The following is a 20844-nucleotide window of genomic DNA, read 5'->3' on the forward strand; positions in this document are numbered from 1 at the left end:
CTCAGTTTGCAGGCGTAACGTGTGTGAACTGGCAGCTTTACTTGTGCTTATTTTGAATGGTGGTTCTTTTTACTTAACAGCTCAGCTTGCAGGCATTAATTCTTTTGAATTAAGATTCTTTATTGCAGGCATTACTTCTTTTGAATGGTGATTACATACTGCAGGCATTACTTCTTTAGCACAACAGGAGAATACTAGCTTTTGATGCAGAAGGCTGTGGGTTCTATTCCCACAGTATGTAGATGGATTGCTGTACTGTGTTGTACTTTTAAAGGGGGTGGATTCTGCAGTCCAGAGAATGTCCTCTTTAGCAGAGATACCGAGTAACTATGAACCTGTTATCAGTGTGGCATCCATTCCCTATTGCAATATTACTAGCTTATCATTTTTAATGCAACATAGACAATTTATTCCTCAAGGGCAACAGGCACTTTATTTGTAGATGAAACAATGAAATATTAAGTTGTTTGCTAGCAGCAACCTTTTTATTAGTTTCAGATCTCTTTAATGTGGAATTATTTAGATGATTTTTTACTTCCGCAGAGATTGTTCATATTTACTGACACTGGTGGATTGTAGAAGTTTGAGTAGACTTTTATAATGGAAATTTTCTGAATTGGGCAGTTTTGTCATTATTGGTTCATGAATTTTGTTGCATTGCTTACTAGAAAAATGTTCAAAACAATACATTTTAAAATGTGCTATAACAAGTGTGCTATTTTATACGAGGAATGTAATTTAATACAGTCAGGAAGGTGTATCAAAGAACACATGTATGTTTCATGTGCAAGGGGGCTATGATTTGAAAACGGATGCATTTTCTTTGGATGTGGTGTGGTTTTCAATGAATGTGAATGTCAAGGGCAGAGAAGTTTTAATGCCAAGTCTATTTTCATTGTGAGACAGTATTGCCAATTTGCTTTGTTTAGCAGATATCTATTAGTATTTGTGTGTTGTGCTATAAAATGTAAAAATAAAATCCAAATAATCATTGTAGAAGTAAAGCAGTATGCATGCATTGCACACATTTGTGTTTATGGTAAATGGGGCAAAATAGCCAGGTAATGGGACATTGGAATGGCTGCAGGGGGACTCTGGTGCCATATTTTGATTGTCTGTTCTTCAGTTTGCATTTGAAAGTTGGTATCCCATAATTCCATTGGAGTGGGTGGGGTTACATAATTATATATGCAAATATTATGTTAATCTGGGTACAGATTTGTACCTATTTTTTATGGGCCTTGTCCAGATTTTTGATGTTTCCAGGTTGAGAGGTATGCCGGTCACTCATGTTGGTAATGACTAGACCTAGGATATTGTTGCCCCTGGTGGGGGTGTGGATACGTTGATCCAGGGCATTGGAGTTTATGAATTCCAGAAGGCATTGAGCAAAGGAGTTGGTACATGAGTAGTTTTCCCAGTTAATGGTGGGGTAGTTGAAATCGCCCATTATTAGGGTGTTTGGTTGAAACGTAATATTTTCCAGTACATCAAGAAAAGAGGAGTGGGAATCCTGGGGCATGGTGGGTGATCTGAAGCAAGCTACAATTTGGATTGCAGTTTTGCCCAGACTTAGTTGCACTTAGATAACCTCGGCTGCATTATGCTGAGCAACTAGCCTGGAGGTTGTGGATATCCTTAATGAATATGGACACACCTCTGCCTTTGGTGTTCCGGTCCAGGTTACATGGCCGAAAAGTGTGGTATGAGTTATAGCCTGGTAGTGCAGGGGTGCTCTCTGGAGCCTTCAACCAGGTCTCAGTCATTGCACAGATATCGATGTTCTCCATTTTAAGGAGTGCCTCGAGTGAGTGCATTTTGAGATTTAGACTTCTAGCATTGAGTAGCATATATATATATATATATATATATATATATATATATATATATATATATATATATATAATATATATAGGTCCCTATGATTGAGTTGCAGGAACAGTTATGAGAATGAGTGCTTGTACGGGTTTGCATTGCATCGATCAACAACAAACTAAAATACATTACAGTAGGGCAGCTGTTTTTTATGGGTAAACTAATTAATTAAATCACAGCAAGTCATTGAAACTATGTACAAATAATAAAGTGAATTCTTTGTGTGTGTGTGTGTGTGTGTGTGTGTGTGTGTGTCTGTGGGGTGAGTTGTAATTGCATGTGTCTGACATCAGTGACCTAAAATTTTTATATATATATATATATATATATATATATATATATATATATATATTTGTTGCACTGCCCTTCCATCTCATCTCTTGGATACATAGGATGTCCAGCCTCCTCCGTATCATCATGTCATCGACTTCTAAGCTGCGTCCTGTCAGTGAACCTACATTAAGCGTAGCAATTTTCAGTTCATGTTTGGCAGGTTGGTTGGTTTTATGTCCAGCTTTCACTCCACAGAGCTATCCCAGGTAACCCAGGCTGGGCAACTAGACACCGGACAGCCAGTAGCCTATTGACCCAGGGCTGCTGGGCTTTTATGGCGGGCACACACTGGCCAATAGGGGCACATATACCCCTCCCACCGTTAGCATGGGTCCCTGGCATGGGTCAGAGAGTAGGCCGGGTCCTCAACCCACTTATCACCGGTAACTACCCATGCCCATTTTTTGGCGACAGTCAACATGACCGAATCACCTAGAGCCATATTTTACACCGTCGAGTGGCTAGCCCTGCCACGGCGCGCAGTTTGTGATCCGTGTTCTCCTATCTTGAGGATACTGCGCACCACAATAGATGCCCAAAGCGGTTGGTTTTTTTTACAACTCTTCCCCCCATTGGGCACCATGTAGAGTCTGTGCTGCTGCCCACAGCTCCATTCATTAGTGAGTTTGAGATGGAAACACTCAGCATGTTTTTCAAACATGGGAGAAACCCCACGGAGACACAAAGAGAACATGCAAACTCCAAACAGGCATTAGTCGGAGGTCAGGATCGAACCTTGTGCATTGGAGGCGAAGACCTTAACCACTAAGCCATCTGGTCTCTGGAAAGTGACTCAGTAAGGGACACAAAGAAACTATACCAGGTTGCAAGGCAAAGACAGAAAGATAAAGAAGATAGTCAGAAACCCTTCATAAAGGATGCCAGCAACAACCTGCTCACCAGTCCACAGGACAACAAAGGCAGATGGAAGGAGTATTTCCAGCAGCTTCTGAATGAAGAAAACCCCACAGAAGCGGTACTGCCCCAGAAACAGCCTACAATGAGAGTAGAAGAGGAGCCCAGCTTAGAAGAAGTAAGAGCAGCACTAAGGAAAATGAAGTCAGGGAAAGCAGCAGGCTCAGATGAGGTCACAGCAGATATGATAAAGATGCTGGGTGAGCTAGGGGAGAAATGGCTCCTGAGTGTACTAATTGCAGTGTGGAGAGAAAGGCGTATTCCAGATGACTGGAGAATAAGCATACTCGTGCCAGTGTACAAGAACAAAGGGGACATCAACAACTGTGGACAGTAGAGGCATCAAACTCCTACCACATTGCATGAAAGTTCTGGAGAGGGTGATTGATAAACGGATATGCAGAATAGTAGAATGTAAGATGGGAGATGAACAGTTCGGATTCAGATCAGGATGCAGCACAATTGACCCAATGTTTGCATTGAGACAGATACCTGAGAAGAAACTAGAGAAGAGGAGAGAGTCAAACTGGGCTTTCCTAGACTTGGAGAAAGCATATGACAAGGTCCCAAGAAAGCTGATCTGGGCAGTACTACGGTGGTTTGAAGTCCCAGAAACATTGGTAGAATTAGTACAGGCTATGTACAAGGACCCAGTGACTCAAGTACGAACAGTGTTTGGCCTCACTGAGGGGTTCCCAGTGGGAGTGGGTGTACACCAGGGTTCAGCTCTGAGCCCACTGCTGTTCATACTGGTAATGGACTACATCAGCAAACAGGTTGGAGGGGTCAGAGCAACAAAGCTGCTGTATGCAGACGATGTGGCAGTACAGGCAGACTCTGATCTACAACTTCAGCAAAGGATAGGAGAATGGAATGCAAAGCTGAAGGCACATGGGATGAAACTAAGCACATATAAGACAGTGGTAATGGCAGTAGATTAGGGAAATCAGAAGAAACTGAGGATAGAGATAGAGTGGAAGATAGTGGAACAGGTAAACAGCTTCAAGTATCTGGGAGGGGTGGTTGAGGAGAAGGGTAGTCTGAATGAAGAGGTCAAAGCTAGAATCAGAGGGGCTGCAGCCAACTGGCATAGAGAATCAGGTGTAGTCTATGACAGAAGAATGCCAAAGAAGCTGAAAAGTAAGGTGTACAAGACATTGGTTTGACCAGTACTACTGTATGGTACAGAAACCTGGGCAGTAAAGGCAGAACAGTTGAAGAAGCTAGAGGTGATGGAAATGAAGTGCCTGAGAAAGGACTGTGGGACAGATGAAGAAATGAGGACATAAGAGCAGAAGCCAAAGTAGCTCCAATTGCAGAAAAGATCAAAGAGAACAGATTACGGTGGTTTGGGCACATGTGTAGAAAAGCAGACGACAATCTGGTGAGGGAGATTTGGGACAGACAGGAAGAAGGTAAGAGGAAGCGAGGGCATCCGGCAAAGAGGTGGATGGATTGTATGAAAAAGATCTGCGACAGTCGGGCATGAATGTTGAAGAAGGCAGGAGAGTGGCACTGAATCGAGAGAGTTGGCGACAGTTAATACGATACCCCGACCCCATGTAAATGGGAGAAAGGGGATGATGATGATGATAGATATATATATATATATATATATATATATATATATATATATATATATATATATATAGGGGTCCCTAGCCGATGATAGAGTTGCAGAATGCCGAAGACCATATGGTCAAGACCATGTGACCCAAGTTTTGCAGCCTTGAAAAAAAGTGAAAACAGAAAAATGTACCCCCGCACCTCCTGCTACAGTGCACTACATTGAGGAAAATGGCAAATTCTGAGTTCCACGCTATATGGCGATGTCGGTACTAAGTGTTCGAGGTTGCAAAACTTCGGTCATATAATCTTAACCATATGGTCTTTAGCATTCTGTAACTCGATCATCTGATAGGGACCCATATATATATATATATGTATATATATATATATATATATATATATATATATATATATATACATACATACATACATACATGCATGCATACACAGAGAGATGTAGATCTATCTGTATATGTATTTTTTTTTTTTTTTTTGCTTTTTCCATACACCCTTACTTCATTATTAGTGGCCTGGTCCTCTTGCCCCATCCAAACCAAGTCAACCAGCTACTCCATGCCCCACAGACTTAATGCAGTGATTGTGGTTACATATTGCAGGCAACAGGTCCCAAAGCCTCAGGCATCATGCCTTCATGCCTCTCAACCTCTTAGTGCAAGAAATCTGAACAAAGCCAGACAGAACTGTGTACAAGGTTAACTTATCACATCTCAAGTCCAGAAATGCTGTTCTGTGGATCAATTTTTGCCTTAACTGTCTTATGTTATTGTAACTATAATTGTATATTAATGTCCTAATATTACTGTACACTGAACAAATGCTGTCTGAGACAATGTATAAATTGTACTGTTGTGGAGCTTTTCACCCTGGGCCTCTGCTGAAAACGGGCTCCTGGCCCAGTCGGACTTTCCCAGTTAACAAGTGTAATAAATAATAAATAAAATTGGTGAACAGAGGCCCAAAAATGGGGATATATTTTAAATATTGCTCTTATAAACTTAGAAAGTTGCTAGAGTAACAGGGTTTGTGTTAACATACATTTTCTGAAGGACTTGAAGTCTGACACTCAAATATATGTCACTATTAAGGGACTTCAGACCTGTTTGCCAAAAAGCACAAATTGTATGAGGAACGCACCAAAAATATGAGCAGAAAATCTGAACAGTTGAAAGGTGTGAGTCTAGATGTTCTTCGTGTTTCACTGTTGCAGTCATTACATTTGGTTTATCTGCTTGCAGTGGCCAGATTAACAAAGTCTTCGGTCCCTTCTTCCATGACGTCAGGTCGTCAGGGTTATAAAACATGCAGCCGATGCCATTACATCAGCCTTTCTTGCTGTGCGGTGCCTGAAGCAGAAACAGTTCACAAGTGCCGGTTAGCCGACTCCTGAAATTTTCGTTTTCGAGTTTCAGAACCGAAGTCTTCAACTAAAGCTAAGTACCCCATTGGGAAACTTTTTCTTGCTCCTTACCGATGTCAGTAAAAGTTAATAATTGCATTACTTGTAGAAAGCAAATACCTCCCAAAGATTTTCATTTGTACTGTATTCCTTGCCTAGGCCCTGACCACAACATACCTTGCTGTTGGTTTTGTGCTTTATTTAATCAGCGCACTATCTGTCGTTAGTATATTTTCGCCTCTAAATATTTCAGTTCTCGGTTTAATTATCCAGAAATGTTGTCGGTTAGCCATCCAACTACCGGGATCCCGAAAAAAACGCAAAAATAAAAACAGAGACAGGTCGCCGAGGTCCAAAGCTGCTGATGACGTTTCTCCTAAGCCAGTCGCCAGTTTGCTGGTACTCAGTGAGGCGGTTTCGCAGCCCCTGATACCCACTACTTCTGATTCGCAGGCCTCTATGCCGTGAGATACTTGGAACCTGCGGATGTCTCTACCTTAGATGGGTCCGGAGCCGCTGTACAGGCACCGGCTTCTGAGGGTGTATTTAGGCCTACGGACTTGCATATTAAACCAACGCCTCCTTCCTCATTTAGGCCTAAATCTTGAACAATGCCTAAGAAACCAACGCCCAGGCTGCATGCTCAGGCATCTATGCCTAAAAAACAAAAGATAAGAATGGCTGAAGATCTTATAACTCTAATCGGGGAAGCCAGCCTCCACCTAGGACTGAAGTTGATTATGAATCTTCTGATCAGGATTCTGTTTTTTCTGACTCTTTTGATGTTCTCGATTTGCCCTTACCTACTTATGAGGATTCTGATGCAGAGGACTCTATTCCCTCTGCTTCCCCTCCAGAGGATTTTTCTTTTGGTGAAAACTTACATACTCTAAGGACGCATTTCCCCTGGGAAAGCCAGGTTTTTTCTGATTCAAAAAAGAGGCTTAGGGATTTTTACTCCTGCCTCAGCATAGGCCTTTAGCCATATCTCCTGTATTAGAAATTGTTGATGATGCCTTTTCGGAATCTATTTTGGCCCCTGCTCCCAGAAAACCTGACCGATATTACAGGGTTCCTGATTCACACAAGTTCCTTTTTAAAAATCCTATTGCGGATCCAGAGACTATTTCACAGGGACCCAAGAGCATTAAGGCTTCTACTGCTAAAAATCCTACCCTTTCTGATATAGACTCCAGGGTGCTGGATAGATTGGGTAAGAAGGCTTACACTTCTGCAACCTTGGCCTTTAGGGCTTTAAACTGCCAGTTTCATATGCTAAAGTATTAACAACATGTTACTGGATTGCTTAAACAGAAAATGATGTTGATTCCTGACTGTGCTGAAAATAAAGAATTACAGGATTTAATGCATTCTGCTGAACAGATTGGAAAACATACTTTGCAATGTGGATTTGATTCATTGGAGGCCTCTTGCAGGGCTGCTGTCACTGGGTCTGTGCTCAGAAGACATGCTTGGTGTAAGGAGCAATCTTTGCCTGATCATGTTAAAGCTAAATTGTTGGATGCTCCCTTAAATATGGACCGCCTGTTTGGCAACAAGGCTGAGGAAGTTCTTAAAAAGATGGAAGATAAAGCTAAATCTATGCAAACTGTTAAAGACTTTTTACAAGTTCAGCCTCCTAGATTTAGAAGGCACTGGCCCTCTAAGAATTGGTCATTTCCAGCCCCTTCTAGGTCTTCTCAAGCCAAACCTAGATACAGCAGAAACCCCAGGTTTCAGTCCCAAGGGACACACAAGACTAAGCAGTGGGTGGTTTCCACACCCAAATCTGGGAGTAGTAATACTCCCCCCTGTGGAAAACTGTCTCAATGACTTGTTTTTAAATCTTCCAAACACTTCCCAACTGAATGCTCCTTTAGGCAGAAAGATTGGTCTGCAGGCCAAAAACTGGGAACTCATTACTCAGGACAAATGGGTTTTAAATAGTGTCCAAGGGTACAGATTTCAGTTCCACATGTTACCAACACCAAGTGGGTGGCCAGATCTACTCCCAAATCAGTGGGCAGAGGCCCAAAATCAAGTACTCTCTCTCTCAAGCATGGGGCCTATTCAGTTGGTACCAGAAGAGGAAAAGGGACAAAGTTTCTATTCGAGACTTTTCCTAGTACTCAGTAAAGGCAATTCATGGTGTCCTATCCTGGACCTGTCTACTCTAAACACCTTTCTGGTGATTCCAAAATTCAAAATGCTGACTCTTCACCAGCTGCTTCCTATGCTAGACAAAGATGCATGGTTGGCAACACTAGACTTAAAAGAAGCATACCTGCACATCCCTATCAGGTAGTCTTGCAGAAGATAATAATAACAACAGGAAAAAGCAGCAGAAAAACGAAACCACAGGACCAGTGAAACCAGTAAAGTCAGGTTTATTCTTCTCTCTCTAGCGCCTCGGCCTCAGTAAGCCTTCAAGGAGTAAACTATCACAGTTACAAAACACTTTATATAATCACATCAATAAAACAATAAAACAATAATCAATTAGGTAAAAACAATGCAATTAATCAAGTTAAATCACACTTTTCCAACAGCACTCTGTATTCAATCCCTTGGGTAACAAAGTGCCATATTTTAAAATAAAAACAGCTTCCTTCCTTAAAAGTAACTTTTCAACAATATGAACATCTGATTCAGTACCAGCTATTTGTTGTAAAATAGTCACTTGTAAACTATCATCTTCTCCATTATGATATTCACAAAAGTGTTGCGCTAAAGGGCTCTCTAATTTATTATTTCTTATGTCCCTTAAATGTTCAAGTAACCTAACTTTGAACATCCTTTTTGTTTGACCAATATAAAACTTATTGCATCCACACTTAATTGCATAAATTACCTTTTGTGTCCTGCAATTATATAGTCCATCAGGAGTAAAACTAACATTATTAATACTGGCAAATACTCTATGTACATAAGGACAAACATTACAGTTTCCACATGGGAACACACCCAAATCAGAAATTTGATACAAATTTTTTTAAACCAGAGTGTAAAATATACTATGTACTACCATGCCTCTAATGCTCCTACCTCTTTTATAAGAGAAAATTAATTTTTTAACCATTAAATTATTTAATTCCCCAAATTTTTTCAAAAATTCCCAAAAGTGTAATATACATCTTTTAATATGACTACTACAAACATTATAAGTGGACACTAAGAAAATATTCCCATCAAAGTTATTTGTTTTATTATCAATATAACGTTTACCCTTCTTTTTATAACAATTATTCTGTGAATTATGTCTTATTCCTACTACCTTCTGAATATCAATTTCAAGTAATCTAACATCATAATTTCTTGTCACAAACATATCTTTTGTTAATTGTATTTCCTTTAAAAATACATTATTATCATTACATAAACGTGAAATCCTTAAAAATTCACCATATGGTAAAGATTGGATATTCTGGGTAGGGTGATAGGCTGGTTTCACTGGTCCTGTAGTCTTGCAGAAGATACCTACTTTTCAAAGCAGGCTACATGCACTCAGTTCTCTGCACTGCCCTTTGGCTTATCTACTGCACCCTGGGTATTCACAAAGTGCCTAGCTCCAGTCATTGCATTTTGCAGGCAAAGAAATATTCAAATATACCCATACCTGGATGATTGTCTAATTCCGGCAGAAAGCCAGGACATATTTTGAATCATCTGGCCTTTGTTCAACGGGTACTGATTTGTCTGGGGTACACCATAAACAAAAATAAATCACACCTGGTACCCTGTCAACAAATTATAGTCCTGGGAGCAAGCTTAAATACATCTTCCCAGATGGCTTTCCTCACGCCAGAGAAATGGATTCATTTGACAACCTACTTCAAACAAGTGGCCACAAAAACCCAGTTATCTGCAAGGCAAATACTGCAAGCCTTGGGGTTCACGGCCTCATGCATTCTTCTAATTCCATATGCAAGGCTGCATATGAGGAAACTTACAATTGTATCGCAAAAGCCTATGGTGTCAACATTCACAGGATCTAGAAGCAAGGATTCCTATCATACCTTGCCTATGCCTAGAGTTCCTTTGGTGGGCAGAGGCCTGCCACCAAAACAGGAGACTACCATTCACACTACCCCCTGCCACCCAAACCTTAACAGACGCATCAGACTATGCATGGGGGACTCATCTGGCAGGGAAGTGCATTCAGGGCAAATGGAACCCAAGTCAAATGCACCTGCACATAAATCAAAAGGAAATGTTAACTGTACAGAATGCTCTTAACAGCCTTCAAGGACTACATTCTTCCAGGACAACTAATGGTAAAGACGGACAACACCACTGACTTGTGGTACACATTCTTACCCCCTCTGCAGACTAGCCATGGCATTGTGGAACACAGCCTTGAGCTACCAAGTGAATCTACAAGCTCAATTCCTGCCAGGAAAACTAAAAACGCTGGCAGATGGACTAAGCAGAAACCTCATGGACCCACACAAGTGGAAACTGGAACCAAGGATTTTCAACATGTTGACAAAACAAATGGGGGAGCCCAGATATAGACCTGTTTGCCTCCCCCCAGAACCATCAATTGGACAAATTTTGCACAAGGATTCCCCACAAGCTAGCTTGGAAAGTGGATGCTCTATCCTTAAGATGGAAAAACCTGTCAGTTTATGCCTTTCCTCCTCTGCCTCTGCTCTCCAAGGTACTACTAAAGATCAAACAGGACAAGCCAAGGACGATTTTAATTGCACCAGACTGGCCCCACCAACACTGGTGTACCCCCTCTTGCGCAGTGTGTCACGCTTGGCCTATGGCTCCTGCCTCAGACTCCTTCCCTGTTGTCTCAGCAGGAGAACCAGATTCTGCACCCTCAGCTGCAAACCCTGAACCTAGCAGCCTGGCTAATTACCTATTCTCTCCTTTACCATCCCTCAGTAAGTCAGTGATGGATATCATTTTAGAGGCAAGGAGGCCTAGTACTAGAAAATCTTACGCTGCAAAATGAAAAAGATTTTGTACCTGGAACCAATCTGAAGGAATGAACGCAGCAGTGCCCAATTTACCTCAGATTCTACAATACTTGACTAAGATGCTTCATTAGGGCTTGTCCTTTTCCTCCCATCAAAATTCATACCTCAGCCATTTCAGCTCATTATAGCACAGAGCCTCCCCTCTTCTCTCACCAACTGCTCAAGCAGCTCCTCAAAGGAGCCAAAAATTTAAGGCCACCCAGGAGAGGTCCAACTCCAGCCTGGGACCTTAACTTTGTCTTGGAGAAACTCGCTCTTCCTCCTTTCAAGCCAGCTGCTACTGCAGATTTAAAATATCTTTCCTGGAAAACCGCTTTCCTTTTAACAATCACTTCTGCAAGAAGGGTATCTGAATTACAGGCCCTTATGGCAGTGGAGCCTTTCATCATTTTTCATGCAGAGGGTGTCCCTCAGAACCAATTCCTCCTTCATGCCCAAGGTGTTATCCAGTGTGGCTCTTCATCACTCCATTCATTTGCCTACCTTCTTTCCTAACCCATAGAATAAAGGGGAATGGATACTGCACTCCTTAGATGTGCACAGACTGCTTAGATTCTACCTGGATAGGACTAAACCTCAAAGGAAATCTGAACAACTGCTGGTGGCATTTGCTGTAGGGACAGAGAGGAAAGCTATTTCAAAGCAAACCATTTCAAAATGGATAGGCCACTGCATTCATTTCTGCTATAAGCGCCATGGAAAACCTATCCCACAGGGCATCAGACCCCATTCAATCAGGGCTGCATCTACCTCTACAGTCTTTCTCAGCAGTGTCCCCTACAAGGGACATCCTAGAAGCTGCTACCTGGAGTTCTGTACATACTTTCACCAAGCATTATCATTTGCCATTTTTCTCTAAATCCAGAGTTGGTTTTGCCACGGCAGTCTTGCAGGGCCTTATAGCTGGTCCTAATTCTATTTAAAATCCTCCTCCCAACCTTAGCTTTGGGAATCTACCAAAATGTAATAACTGCAACAATGAAACACAAAGAACATAGTACAGTTGTGTACACTTCCCATGAATGTAGATGTTCAAGTGTATTCACTGTTGCAGTCCTGGTTACCCTCCCTCCAGCCCCCTTCTTTTTTGGCTATACCTCTACTCTCACTTACTATGCTCAAAAAGCGTTTTGGTGTATTTGCTTTTTTGTTGGAGGTATATCCTTGTATTTATAGATTTAATTGCTTCCCATTAGGGGGGCACCTGACATCTGGGGCAAGAAAAACTGATGTAATGGCTTTGGCTGCATGTTTTATACCCCTGACGACCTGACGTCATCGAAGAAAGGACAGCAACTGATGCAGGACCCAAGACTTTGTTAATCAGGCCGACTGAGGGCTACTGCAAGCATATAACACAAATGTAATGACTGCAAAAGTGAATACACTCGAACATCTACATTTATGGTAAGTGTACACAACTGTACTTTCTTCCTTGTAATGACCACACTGTTGGGTATTATTGCTCTCTGACCCTTTAGCTTGAGGACAAGGGGTATACTAAGAATCTGTTTTTTGTCATTTATTGTTTGTGTGTGTGTGTGTGTGTGTGTGTGTGTGTGTGTGTGTGTGTGTGTGTGTGTGTGTGTGTGTGTGTTAGACCACTGCACTTTGGGTTGTTTGTGCAGATTGCAGTAACTGTTCAGTGCATGAAGCACAGCAGTTATTTTCTAAAATTCAGGAAAATTTGAGCTTGTTGAGTTGTTTTGATAAGCAGTCCCTAACAGTGCTAAGCTGTAGTGTCATGCTAGACAGTGAATAACAGCCACAACAGAATAGCAGCAGGATTGCAAATGGCTTGCTAAGCTGTAGTCTCATGCTAGACGGTGAATAGCAGCCACAACAGAATAGCAGTGGGATTGCAAACGGGTTGCTAAGCTGTAGTCTCATGCTAGACAGTGAATAGCAGTCACAACTGCAAACAACTTTAAAACCCATTAAACACTTGATTCAGTGAAGCTTTTAAAGCTGTTTATGCTTCCTGCCACTCTTCTGTAGAGGTTGAACTCTCCTTGGCAAGTGTCTGTTTTTGCCTAACTTTTGGGGTATATGAGGGCAGGCAACGCTTTGCTCACGCCAATGAATTATGAAACATCTGATTCTAATTCAGGTTGCTGTGTGTTCCTGACATGGATTTACCTCTCTGACTTCATTGTTGAGGTGAATTTCTTGGTGTCCGTGTCTTGTACATATAATAAGTTGGTTATAATTGAGACCTGATAATCTCTGTGTTACGTCCAAAAGACAAAATTGTGAGGACGATCACACGGTTACAGTAAGATTTTCTATCTCTTCGGACTTGAGCAGTTTAATGTAATTTGAAGATATATATTTCAGACACTTGGCTGTGTTTTTTTTTCCTCATGATTTTGTTTCTGAACATAGTGTCATTCGATTTTGAAAGGTGTAGAATGATAACATGGTATAAATCTCTTGGATGTCGCATTAGATTTCTGTCTGATTTTTTTTTTATCACATTAATAATGTGTCTTTGTTTACTAGAAATTATTCCTGACAGACAGTGGATATAAGGAGACTGATTTATTTTTTACGAACTTTGGTGAAAGAACAAATCACTTCTTTAATCATTAGTAAGTGTTTTTGTCACAAATACTTCTTCAGGCTATATTTATGATGAAAACACTTACCGATGGTTAATAAAGTGTTTTATTCTTCCAGCTGGGTCATTGTTTTTTCTACAACAGATAGTCAGCTTTTTGTTTGTTTATTGTGGTGGACAGTTTTGTGATGGAGTGTTAGTTATCCATTATTATTATTTATTACTTATTATATTGGCAAACTTTGTTGGCTTTCCGTTTACTACTGTCAGAATCAGCTTTTTTAATTTGCGTATTTATCCTGCTTTTGCCAGGATGGCAATAACAGTGTTGCAGACCATGTAGCGACACTACAGACTTAACCTTGTGATACCCAACATTACTTAATTTATGCAAAATCTAGTGAACCTGGTTTACAAGGCTGGGCAAAGTATGATGTTCTTCGTGTTTCACTGTAACAGTCATTACATTGGGGTAATCTGCTGGCAGGTTGCCCTCAGTTGGCCTGAATACCAAAGTCTTGGGTCCTGCGTCAGTTGCTGTCTCCTCTTCCATGACGTCAGGGGGTATAAAGCAAGCAGCTGAAGCCATTTTCTTTAGTCTTTCTTGCCGCGCGGTGCCTGAAGCAGAAGCAGTTCGCAAGTGCCAGTCAGCCGACTCCTGAAATTTTCGAGTTCGTGTTTCAGAACTGAAGTCTTCACTAAAGCTAAGTACCCCGTTGGGGAAACTTTTTTCTTGCTCCATTCCGATGTCAGAAAAAGTTAATAATTGTATTACTTGTGGGAAGCAAATACCTCATAAGGATTTCCATTTATACTGTATTCCTTGCCTAGGCCCTGATCACAACGTGCCTGGCTGTCGGTTTTCTGCTAGATTTAACCAACACACTATTAAGCGTCAGTATATGTTTTCCTCAAAATATTTTGGAAACAGATTTAACTACCCAGAAATGTCGTCGGATAGCAATCCGACTACCGGAGTAAGCAAACAATGCAAAAGAAAGGACAGGGACAGACCGTTGAGGTCCAAAACAGACGAAGCTTGTCCTAAGCCAGTCGCCGGTTTGCCGGTACTCAGTGAGGCGCTTTCGTAGCCCCTGATACCAGATACTTGAGTCACAGGCCCCTACCGAGACCCATATGGAGTCTGGCACGCCACAAGATACTCAAAGTTTTGTACCCACGGATGTCTCGGATGGGTCTGGAGCTGTTGAGTAGGCACCGGCTTCCGAGGGTGTATTCAGACCTCAACATTTTGATATAAAACCAATGACAGCTGCAAAACCAAAGACAAAAGTAACTTCTTAAAGCTAAAAAAATGATGCATGAGCCACGTGCACAGGCCGCTATGCCTAAAAAACAGATGATCAAAATGGCTGAAGACCTAATTACCTTGATCAGGGGTTCCCAACCCCCTCCTGATAAGAGGCCTAGGCAAGACACTGGTTATGAATCTTCAGATCAGGTTTCTATTTCTTCTGATTCCTCTTCTGATTAGGAATTATCTATTCCTCCCTATGAGGATTCTAATGCAGAGGAATCTATCCCATCTGCATCACCTCCTGAGGATTATTCATTTGGAGAAACCTTGCATACTTTGAGGGAGCATTTTCACTTGAGAGAGTCAAGATTTCTCAGAATCAAAAAAAGAGGCTCACGGATTTCCTTCTTCCTCAGCACAGGCCTTTAGCCAATACCCCCTGTTTTAGACATTGTGGATGATGCGTTTTCGGGTCAAGCTTGACTCTTGACTCCTTACCTCCGGCTCCCAGCAAGCCTGACAGATATTATAGGGTCCCTGACTTGCACAAATTTTTATTTAGAAACCCTGCTGCTCACCTTTGAAACTATTTCACAGGGTCCAAGGAGAGTTAAGGCCTCAACAGCAAAAATTCCTACCCCCTCTGACAGAGATTCAAGGGCACTGGATAGATGGGGAAAGAAAGTTTATACATCTGCAACCTTGGCAATTAGAGCCTTAAACTGCCAGTTTCATATGCTCATGTATCAACAGCATGTTATGGGATTGCTGAAACAGAAAATTATGTTGATTTCTGAATGTGCAGAAAATAAATAATTGCAGGACTTATTGCATGCAGCTGAACAAGTTGGAAAGCAGACTTTGCAATGTGGTTTTGATTCCTTAGAGACCTTCTGCAGGGCCGCAGTTACTGGAACTGTGATTAGGAGGCATGCCTGGCTAAAAGTGCAAAATTTGCCTGATCATTTTAAAGCTAAATTACTGGATGCACCTTTACAGCATGATACTCTGGTATTAAGGCAGAAGAGGTTTTAAAGAAAATGGAAGACAAAGCTAAGTCTATGCAAACTGTAAAAGACTTCTTACAAGTGCAGCCACCAAAATTCAGTAGACACTGGCCTACAAAAAAATTTGTCCTTTCCTGTGTCTGACAGACCTCAAAGGGGCAAATCCAGACGCCCTAAAGGTTCTAGATACCAGGCACAAGATTCTTACAGGTCAAAGCAAAGGGGTGCTACTACCTCCAAATCTGAAGGAGATAAAGTGCAACCCTACGGAAGACAATCCCAATGACTTCCTTCTGCCATCACCAAGCACTTACCTTTTGGCAGCACCCTTAGGGGGAAAATTAGCACTTTTTGCTCAAAATTGGCAGTTAATAACCCAGGGCAAGTGGGTGCTAAACATAGTATCACAGTGATACAGATTCCATTTCCATACTCTGCCAAAGGCAAACGGTTGGCCAGATCTGCCAAAAAATCAATGGGCAGAGGCAGAGAAACAGGTTACGTCCCTCATGGATATGGGGGCTATTCAGCAAGTACCAGAACAGGAAAAAGGACAAGGTTTTTACTCTAGACTGTTCTTGGGACCCAGAAATGACCAGGCCTGGAGGCCAATACTGGATTTATCAATTTTGAACACATTCCTGGACATTCCAAAATTCAAAATGCTAACTTTGCAGCAGCTTCTGCCCATGCTGGGCAAGAATGCTTGGCTGGTGACATTAGACCTAAAAGAGGCATACCTGCATGTCCTGATAAGGGAATCATGCAGAAGAAACCTCCGTTTCAAGGCTGGCTTAATGCATTACCAATTCTCTGCACGGCCCTTTGGCTTATCTACTGCGCCCAGGGTCTTTACAAAAGTGCCTGGCACCAGTAATTGCTTTTTTCAGACAAAGAAGTATACAAATATATCCTTACTTGGACGACTGTCTCATTCAAGCAGAGAGCAAGGACATTCTCCTTCAACACCTGGCATTTGTGAAAAGGCTTCTAACATGCCTAGGGTACACAGTAAACGAAAAGAAATCACAACTGGTACCCTCTCAAAAGATAACATTCCTGGGTGCAAGCTTGAATACAACTGCCCAGATGGCTTTCCTCACCCCAGACAAACAAAGGCAACTGACTACTTACTTCAAACTGATGGCAACAAAACCCCAGTTATCTGCAAGACAAACTCTGCAGGCTTTGGGGTTCATGGCATCCTGCATCCTGTTGATTCCATATGCAAGACTGCATATGAGGAAACTTCAGTGGTACCTAAAACGTTTATGGAGTCAGCATTGTCTCAGTCTGGAAACAATGATTCCTCTCATTCCCTGCCTACAACAGGAGTTTCTATGGTGGGTAAAGGCATGTCACCAAAACATGGGATGGGCCTTCACTCTACCCCCTGCCAGCCAAACCGTAACAACAGACGCATCAGATTATGCATGGGGGGCCCACCTGGCGGGAAGATTCATTCAGGGCATATGGACCCCAAAACAAATGCATATGCATATCAACCAAAAAGAGATGTTAGCTGTTCAAAATGCCCTGACAGCCTTAAAGGACTTACTTCATCCAGGACAACTACTGATAAAGACGGACAACACCACGGTTATGTGGTATGTAAACAAGCAGGGGGGCACGCACTCATACCCCCTTTGCAGACTAGCCATGGCACTGTGGGACACAGCTTTGACTTACCAAGTACGTCTTCAAGCTCAATTCCTGCCAGGAAAACAAAATACTCTGGCAGACGATTTAAGCAGAAACCTTATGGGCCCTCACGAGTGGAAACTAGATCCACAAATCTTCAGCATGCTAACAAAGAAATGGGGGAAACCGGACATAGATGTATTTGCCTCTCCTCAAAATTATCAATTGAAAAGATTCTGCACAAGGACTTATCACAGACAAGCATGGAAAGTGGACGCCCTATCCTTCAGTTGGAAAAACCTATCAGTTTATGCCTTTCCTCCTCTACCTCTTCTTCCCAAGGTCCTCCTAAAAGTCAGACAAGAGAAACCAAAGATGATACTAATTGCCCCTGGACTGGCCCTGCCAATGCTGGTACTCAATCTAAGGAGCTTGTCTCTATACCCAGCTTGGACCTTACCTCAAAGACCTCAATTACTGTCCCAGCAAAACAATCAGATCCTGCACAATCCGCTCCAAACACTGAACCTGGCAGCATGGCTGATCATGTAGTTATGCAAACACCTTTCAGTAAAGCTGTGATGAATGTCATTTTGGAAGCCAGAAGGCCTAGTACTAGAAAATCTTATGCTGATAAATGGAAGAGATTCTGTGCTTTGAATCAAGCACAAGGAACTGATAACAGCAAAACCAAATATTCCTCAGATATTACAATACTTGACTGAGATGCTTGACAAAGGCCTATCTTTCTCATCAATAAAAATCCATGCCTCTGCCATTTCGGCTCATTACAATACAGAGCCACCAATCTTTTCTCATCCTTTACTAAAGCAGTATCTTAGAGGAGCCAAAAATGTAAGGCCTCCCAGAAGATCACCAATATCTGCATGGGACCTCAATTATGTGTTGGAAAAGCTCACCCTGCCTCCATTTGAACCAGCTGCTACTGCAGATCTAAAGTTCTTATGGAAAACCGCTCTGCTCCTAGCAATTACTTCAGCAAGAAGTCTCAGAGATGCAGGCCCTCATGGCTGTGGAGCCTTTTATCATATTTTACCCAGACAGGGTGTTTCTGAGGACAATGCCTAAGGTGGTTTCCAGTGTGGCTCTTAACCAAAATATTAATCTGCCAACCTTTTATCCAAATCTGCAGAACAAGGGGGAGAAAATTCTGCATTCCTTGGACGTACACAGACAGCTAAGATTCTACTTGTTCAGGACTAAAGCTCTAAGAAAAACTGAGACGTTACTAGTGTCATATGCTGCAGGATCAGAAGGAAAGGCTATTTCAAAGCAGACGGTTTCAAAGTGGATAAGCCACTGCATTTGTTTCTGCTACTTACACCATGGCAAACCTGTGCCCAAGGGCATTAGGTCTCATTCCACCAGAGCTGCAGCTACTTCAGCAGCCTTTCTAAGAGGAGTACCAACCAAACACATTCTATAGGCTGCTACTTGGAGTTCTTTTCACACCTGTACAAAGCATTATCATTTGCCTCTCTACTCTAAGTCCAGGACAGGCTTTGCCACTGCAGTTCTGCAGGGCCTTATAGCTGCACCTAATGCTGTTTAGCTCCAGCCTCCCATCCATAGCGTTGGGATTCCACCCAAATGTAATGACTGTAACAGTGAAAGATGAAGAACATAGTACAGTTGTGTACACTTACCATAAATGTAGATGTTAGAGTGTATTCACTGTTGCAGTCCAGGTTACCCGCCCGTCATCCCCTTTTCATTCTCGAGTTTATCTTTCTTTCACGGTCTTCTACAACCTATGTGGTATATTTGCTTGTAGAAGAAGGTAAAATTTGTATTGTTGCATGTATACATAGTTTATATATATATATATATATATATATATATATATATATATTTTTTTTTTTGCTACCTTTCTGGGGCACCTGACATCTGGGTCAGAAAAACTAAAGAAAATGGCGTTGGCTGCTTGTTTTATACCCTTGACGACCTGACGTCATGGAAGAGGAGACAGCAACCGATGCAGGACCCAAGACTTTGAAATTCATGCTGACTGAGGGCAACCGGCCAGCAGATTACCCAAATGTAATGACTGAAATAGTGAATACACTTGAACATCTACATTTATGGTAAGTGTACACAACTGTACTTTCTGGACACTTCAACGCTTAAAAGTATTTTTGGAAAGTTACTAGGTTTATTTCAGTATCTTGGCAATCATTTGTAAAGGAGTGTGAGGCTGTACAGTAGTGTATCACATGGGAGATTCTTATTTTTCAAAGATGAAGTGTGCCTAATCCGTTGTGTAAATAACCAGGTTACCCAAAGCCATTTACTTTTATGTACCTTTCAGTTTGAACTGGAGCCCTTTTAAACATTTATTAAGAAAATGTTATGCTCTTGTCTTATTGTTGTAATTGTGTTTGGTAATGATGTCACTATTATTGCAGTTGTGGTTTGTAAAATGTCTTGTTTTGCAACTTGTATTCCTATAAGTAAACACTACCTATAAAAATTCCAGGTGAAATAAGTAAGTGAAGATGAAACGGGTATAAAAGTGAAATTAATTTTATAACTGTTTGTATGCTGAACATTTATTGTGCTAACAGTACCCTGCTGTGTTCATTTCTCTTAAAGTAGTAGACATTCGTTTGTTAGGAAGGTTTTTTTTTTTAAATACAAGTGTCTTTTTACTCTTAAACAGTTGAAAATGTAAGTACATAAAACTCAACTCATTTTATACAGGTTTACATACAGAACAATGAATCCATATACCTTATTATTTTTCTTAATTTTACAGTTATTCAGTTGTGTTTATTAAAAAAAGTTAATATTTTTTTCTGTGTGATTACATGCACGTTCATGTATTTGTTGTCAGCTTTGATAGCATTGCAGATTAAGGATTGCTTATGAATCTTTCACCCTCACTGCAGTGTGATTTAACAGATTAAGGATTGTTCACCCTCACTGCAGTGTGATTTAACAGATTAAGGATTGTTCACCCTCACTGCAGTGTGACGTAACAGATTAAGGATTGTTCACCCTCACTGCAGTGTGACGTAACAGATTAAGGATTGTTCACCCTCACTGCAGTGTGATGTAACAGATTAAGGATTGTTCACCCTCACTGCAGTGTGACGTAACAGATTAAGGATTGTTCACCCTCACTGCAGTGTGATGTAACAGATTAAGGATTGTTCACCCTCACTGCAGTGTGATGTAACAGATTAAGGATTGTTCACCCTCACTGCAGTGTGATGTAACAGATTAAGGATTGTTCACCCTCACTGCAGTGTAATGTAACA

At 41.5% G+C, this 20844-nt stretch overlaps 1 protein-coding gene across 1 annotated transcript in view; it reads left to right on the top strand.

Annotated features, from left to right (window-relative positions):
• LOC122790731 (ubiquitin carboxyl-terminal hydrolase CYLD-like) overlaps window positions 1-20844 on the top strand; it is an 855039-nt gene that overhangs the window by 374224 nt on the left and 459971 nt on the right. The window lies entirely within an intron of this gene.

This window comes from Protopterus annectens, chromosome 16.part0, assembly GCF_019279795.1.
Source record: "Protopterus annectens isolate FY-2018-M chromosome 16.part0, PAN1.0, whole genome shotgun sequence".
Taxonomy (NCBI): domain Eukaryota; kingdom Metazoa; phylum Chordata; order Ceratodontiformes; family Protopteridae; genus Protopterus; species Protopterus annectens.